The sequence below is a fragment of the Protopterus annectens genome, chromosome 14.part0, assembly GCF_019279795.1.
Source record: "Protopterus annectens isolate FY-2018-M chromosome 14.part0, PAN1.0, whole genome shotgun sequence".
Lineage (NCBI taxonomy): Eukaryota > Metazoa > Chordata > Ceratodontiformes > Protopteridae > Protopterus > Protopterus annectens.
Window position 1 is genome coordinate 921605155 of NC_056748.1, and position 6000 is coordinate 921611154.

A 6000-nucleotide genomic window follows, 5' to 3' on the forward strand; every position below is an offset into this window, starting at 1 on the left:
ATTTTACTCAAGGCCCTTTCTAGTCCCCAGAAAGGACAATGCTTGGAGACCCATTCTGGACCTTTTCATTCTAAACACCTTCTTGCAAGTACCCAAATTCAAGATGCTAACACTACAGCAGCTTCTTCCCATGTTGAGCAAGAAAGCTTGGCTAGTAACGTTGGACCTCAAGGAGGCATACCTGCATGTCCCTATCAGACAAAATTGCAGAAGATACCTCCGTTTCCTTGCAGGTTCAAACCATTACCAATTCTCTGCACTGCCCTTTGGCTTATCTACTACGCCCAGGGTCTTCATAAACTGCCTGACACCAGTAATTGCATACTGCAGACAAAGAGGAATTCAAATATACCCATACCTGGACGACTGCCTCATCCAAGCAGAAAGCAAAGACATTCTCTTACAACATCTGGCTTTTGTAAAACACCTTCTAAGTTGCCTAGGGTACACAGTAAACGAAAAGAAATCAAAACTAGTGCCCTCACAAAATATGACATTCCTGGGTGCCAGCTTGAATACAACGGCCTAGATGGCTTATCTGATGCCAGACAAACAACTACAACTAACTCAGTACTTCAAAACAATGGCAACAAAGACCCAACTCCCTGCAAGAAAAATTCTGCAGGCCTTGAACTTCATGGCATCTTGCATACTACTAATACCATTTGCAAAACTGCATATGAGAAAATTACAATGGTACCTAAAAAGCATATGGACTCAACACAGCCACAGCTTGGAAAGAATGATACCTCTCATTCCCTACCTTCACCAGGAGTTTCTATGGTGGTCACAGGCATGTCACCCCAACAAGGGTCAGCCTTTCACCTTACCCCCAGCCAGGCAAACTATGACAACAGATGCATCAAACTATGCCTGGGGGGCACACATGGCAGGACGGTGCGTTCAAGGCATATGGACTGCAGATCAAAGGAATCTGCACAGCAATCAAAAAGAAATGATAGCTGTACAGAATACCCTGACAGCCTTCAAGGACCTCTTACATCCAGGACAGCTTACAATAAGGACAGACAACACCACAGTAATGTGGTACATAAACAAACAAGGGGGTACACACTCCTACCCTCTATGCAGGCAAGCAATGACCTTGTGGAACACAGCACTGGCTTACCAAGTTCAATTACAAGCTCAATTCCTGCCAGGAAAAAAAGAACACATTGGCAGACAACCTAAGCAGAAACATCATGGATCCCACGAGTGGAAACTGGATCCACAAGTATTTGCAATGATAACTCAAAAATGGGGAGCACCCAGACATAGACCTGTTTGCCAGCCCCCTAATCTATCAGCTAACAAAATTTTGCACAAGGACATTTCACCATCAAGTTTGGACAGTGGACACACTCTCATTCAGCTGGAAAATACTGACAGTATATGCCTTCCCTCCATTGCCCCTTCTCACAAAGGTGCTGCTGAAAGTCAGGATGGAGAGACCCCAAATGATACTCATTGCCCCAGACTGGCCACGCCAGCACTGGTACCCACTATTAAGAAATATGGCCCAGGGCCCACCAAAGATTTTACCACAAATTATTCATCTGCTCACACAGCAAGACTGTCAGATTCTACACAACCAGCTCAAAACCTTAAATTTGGCTGCATGGCAAATCACCTAAGCAACCAGCCAGCTCGTCTTTCACAAGCTGTTATGGAGGTTATTCTGAAAGCCAGGAGGCCCAGCACCAGGAAAGCCTACTCAGACAAATGGAAAAGGTTTTGCGCCTGGAACCAAGCTAAAGGCCAAAATTCCCTTCAGCCGGACATACCTCAGATTCTACAATATTTAACTGAGATGTTACACGAAGGCCTTTCTTTTTCATCTGTTAAAATCCACGCCTCAGCTATTTTAGCTCACTACAACATGGATCCTCCCTTATTTTCACATCCACGTCTAAGGCAGTTTCTCAGAGGGGCCAAAAACATTAGGCCTCCCAGGAGAGCACCAACACCAACTTGCGACCTCAATTTTGTTCTGGAAAAACTTACGCTACCTCCTTTTGAACCAGCTTTCTCAGCTGACTTAAAGTTTATATCATGGAAGACTGCCCTGCTGCTAGTAATTACTTCAGCCAGAAGAGCCTCAGAGCTTCAGACACTAATGGCAGTAGAGCCTTTCCTCATTTTTCATCAAGACAGAGTTTCTCTACGAACTAACCCCTCCTTTATGCCTAAGGTGGTATCCAGTGTGGCTCTAAATCAAACCATCCATTTACCCACCTTCTTTCCAAATCCACAGAACAAAGGAGAAAGACTCCTGCATTCCTTGGACATTCACAGGCAGCTACGTTACTACTTGGATAAAACTAAAGTTTTCAGAAAATCTGACCAGCTTTTTGTATTCTATGCTACAGCATCACAAGGAAAGGCTATCTCAAAACAGACCATTTCCAAATGGATAGGACATTGCATACATTTTTGCTACATCCACCATGGAAAACCAGTTCCTGCTAGCATAAGGCCCCATTCTACCAGGGCAGCAGCTACATCTACAGCCTTCCTCAGGGGGGTCCCAACCAAGAATAATCTGGAAGCTGCAACTCGGAGTTCAGTACACACCTCCACCAAACACCATCACTTACCACTTTACTGTAAGACTAGAGCTGGCTTCGCCACTGCAGTTTTGCAGGGCCTTCTAGACTCCTCTAACCCTGTTTGACTCCACCTCCCATCCTTAGCTTTGGGATTCTACCCAAGTGTGATGACTGCAGCAGGGTAACACGATGAACATAGTACAGTTTTGCACCTACCATAAATGTAGATGTTCGAGTGTATACCCTGCTGCAGTCCAGGTTACCGTCCCTCCATCCCCTCTGACCTAACTAGAAACCTTTCAATACCTTAAAATCTGATACTACTTTTGTGGTGTATTTGCTTATAGCTGTAGGGATGTTTTGTTTGTGATAAACTTTTATTATTGGTACTATCTACTGACCACCTTTTGGGGGGCACCTGACATCTGGGGCAAGAAAAACTGAAGAAAATGGCGTCAGATGCCTCTTATATACCCCTGCCGCACTGACGTCAGGGAAGAAGCGACAGCAACCGACGCCGGACCAAGACTTTGGAATTCAGGCCGACTGCGGGACCGCCTGACGACAGGATAACCCAAGTGTGATGACTGCAACAGGGTATACACTCGAACATCTACATTTATGGTAGGTACAAAACTGTACTTTATATGACTGTGTAATTAAATTTTGTATTTTTGTATTAATTATGTTTTTAACATTTTGTTTTGGCCACAGTTTTATATGGATAAGTTTTCTATAGGTGTATAAATCTTCAGTGAGTTCTGAGAATTGATTGGTTGTTTGTATCATGTGATTGCTATTTAAAAAAATGTAATGGCTTGGTTTTTATGTATGCATTGAGAAAGGAAAAGCAAAGCTTTTGGGCTATCACCCTTATAAATTTGTTGGTGTTCAGAGTTATGACTGGTGTTTTAGATTTTTTGGGTTATTTTGTTGTCGAGCTCCATTATACAACCTCACACTGTTATTGACTGTGATTTGATACCATACTGCATGCAGGCATTGTAAAGGAACTGGTGGAATTAGTTGTAACCCGTATGTAACTCATTGGATAGCCGGCTGGCTCATAGGCAGGACCTAGGCAGTTAGGATTGGAAAGTGACCCTCCATAAAGAGTCCGGTCACCAGTGGTGTCCCCCTGGGCTATGTTCTGGGTCTACTCCTCTTTGGTATCCATGTTTCAGAAGTCATGGCCAATGTCAAGGGGCCCTGGCTTCCAAGTTTGCAGATGATTGCAAGATAGGATCGATTAGAGAAAGCACCCCCCCCAAGATACTAATATCTTAGGGAAAGGTCTAACATACACGAATGATTGGTGTCAAAACTACAGCTTAAAACTCAGACAAATAATGCATAATAGTACCATTTGGGAAAGTTGCCACCCAGGAAAACTACCTCATTGAAACAACCCCTTAAAAATAGGCACAGTAGTCAGGAATTTGGGGATTGATGTAGATAATAACCTGGCTTTTGACCAGCATGTGTGTAGGTTTGTAAGAAAATCATTCTGTGCCACCTAACTTGCATGTAAGGGCTTGGCATTTAGGTCCAGGGAAGTTATTACGTCACTCTACTTCACTATCATTAGACGTATCTGGTGTAATTCCCCCATCTGTACGTACCTGACCAGGCACATGCAATAAATGGAAAATCCACAGAGATTCCTCACAAAAAAAAAAAAAAGAAAAGAAACTACAGGGTGTAAACACAATGGCCTATGCAGATTCCTTCAAAGCTCTAACTCAGTACTGTTTCTTAAAGACTGTGGAGAGGAAATTTATACATTGCATACCAGGCTTCCTTGGAGCCCACTCTGATGGACCTTTTGATATTGCAAAGCAAACAGCACCAGAACTCCTAAGAATTTAAACTTTGCTTATGATGTAAATAAAACGTGTTGGAGTGACAGGTAAGCATCTCAGAGAATCCACATTCTCTGAGATAGGCTTCCCATGCTGGTCTTATTTGTGTAACTTGGACCAGTGCAAGGGAAAGCAGAAATTCATACCCTGGACTAACACCTATGTCTCTGGTGACAGTGGCAGCTATTAAATCATGCCCTAACATGCAGCTCTTAAAGTAACCCCCAAGGTACAATAACCCGTGGGATGTATTTGGGTTACATGGCTAGGCTTATAAAGGCCCAGTGATCTTAGGGTAGTATAAACTTGTGAACCTATAAGTCAGACCCTGCTGTTATTTCCTTAACAAAAAACATATGTTGCTAAACCTATTGCTAAGGCTATGCCACCTCTGATAAGGATGGGAAAGCTGTTGCTAGATTTGGGAAAGAAGTTTATTCTTCTGCTGCTATAATTTTCAGTATTCTGAATTGCCAAGCCTTTTTTGAGAACATGAGAACATTAACTGCTAACCTTCCTTCTTCAGAGGTTAAATCTTCACTGAATTCATTAATTGTCTGCTTCTCAAGTAAACAAACACTTTTAAAGTGCTCTTATGACTCTGCTGATGCTGTTATCCAGAGCTGCTGCTACTTGGGCAGTGATGCGAACAATTGCTTGGTCACATTCTCAAAACTTAGCGGCAGATGTTAAGGCCGAAATTTTAAATTCTCCCCTAGACACAAATATTTTATTTGGCCCTTCTGCTGTGTATGCCCTGAAAAGATATGAGGAAAGAGGGAAAGTGATCCAGGGGCTTGCCCAGATTTTTCGACCTTCTTTTTCTAAAAATTAGTGCATTAAAATGTTCCTTCTAATTCAGGACCCTTTCTAAAGAAGCAAAAGGCCCAGTGATCTAAAGTTTAAAAAGAATTTTTAAAAAGCAGTGGATGCTCAAAGAAAAAGGGGGTGCATCCCAGAGCCAATGACAGTCCAAAACGTCATAATAACTACTTTTCCATTCAATCCCGTAAATCTGTCCCTCAGTCTAAGCTTTCACCTTCCCCAGTGGCATCTTATTGTCAGACATATGAGTTCTGAGAATCATGCAGCAGGGCAGCAGATGGCAATAGAAATCCCCCCTTTTTAAGAGATTCTTTCTCATCCTGTAAGTCATATGCCTGTTTCGTCCATTGTTGGAACACACATTGTCTCAAGGGTGGGTCATAGAATATGTACCCTCAGATAGACAGTAGGTTTTATTTAAGGATTTTTCTGGTGCTAAAGAAAGAGGAGCTTGGAAACCAGTCCTGGACCACTCCTTTCTAAATTTCAATGTTAAGGGTTCCAAAGTTAAAAATATTATCCATCCAAACCTTGTTACCATTCATTCCCCTTCTCAGTTTCATTGTAACATCAGATGTAAGATACATGTCACATACCTATTTGCAAAGAATTCAGAAATGTCTTAAACTTTTCTATATCTGGCTTTACATTATCAGTTATGTCTTTTACTATTTGATCTGGCTACTGCACCAAGAATATTTACAAAAATGTCTTCCTCAGTACTTGCTTACCTTACACTTCAAGGCATTCCCATCTTTCCATAT

The 6000-nt window shown here is 42.3% G+C and overlaps 1 protein-coding gene across 1 annotated transcript in view; it reads left to right on the top strand.

Annotated features, from left to right (window-relative positions):
• LOC122789343 (CREB3 regulatory factor-like) overlaps nucleotides 1-6000 on the top strand; it is a 1518167-nt gene that overhangs the window by 469871 nt on the left and 1042296 nt on the right. The window lies entirely within an intron of this gene.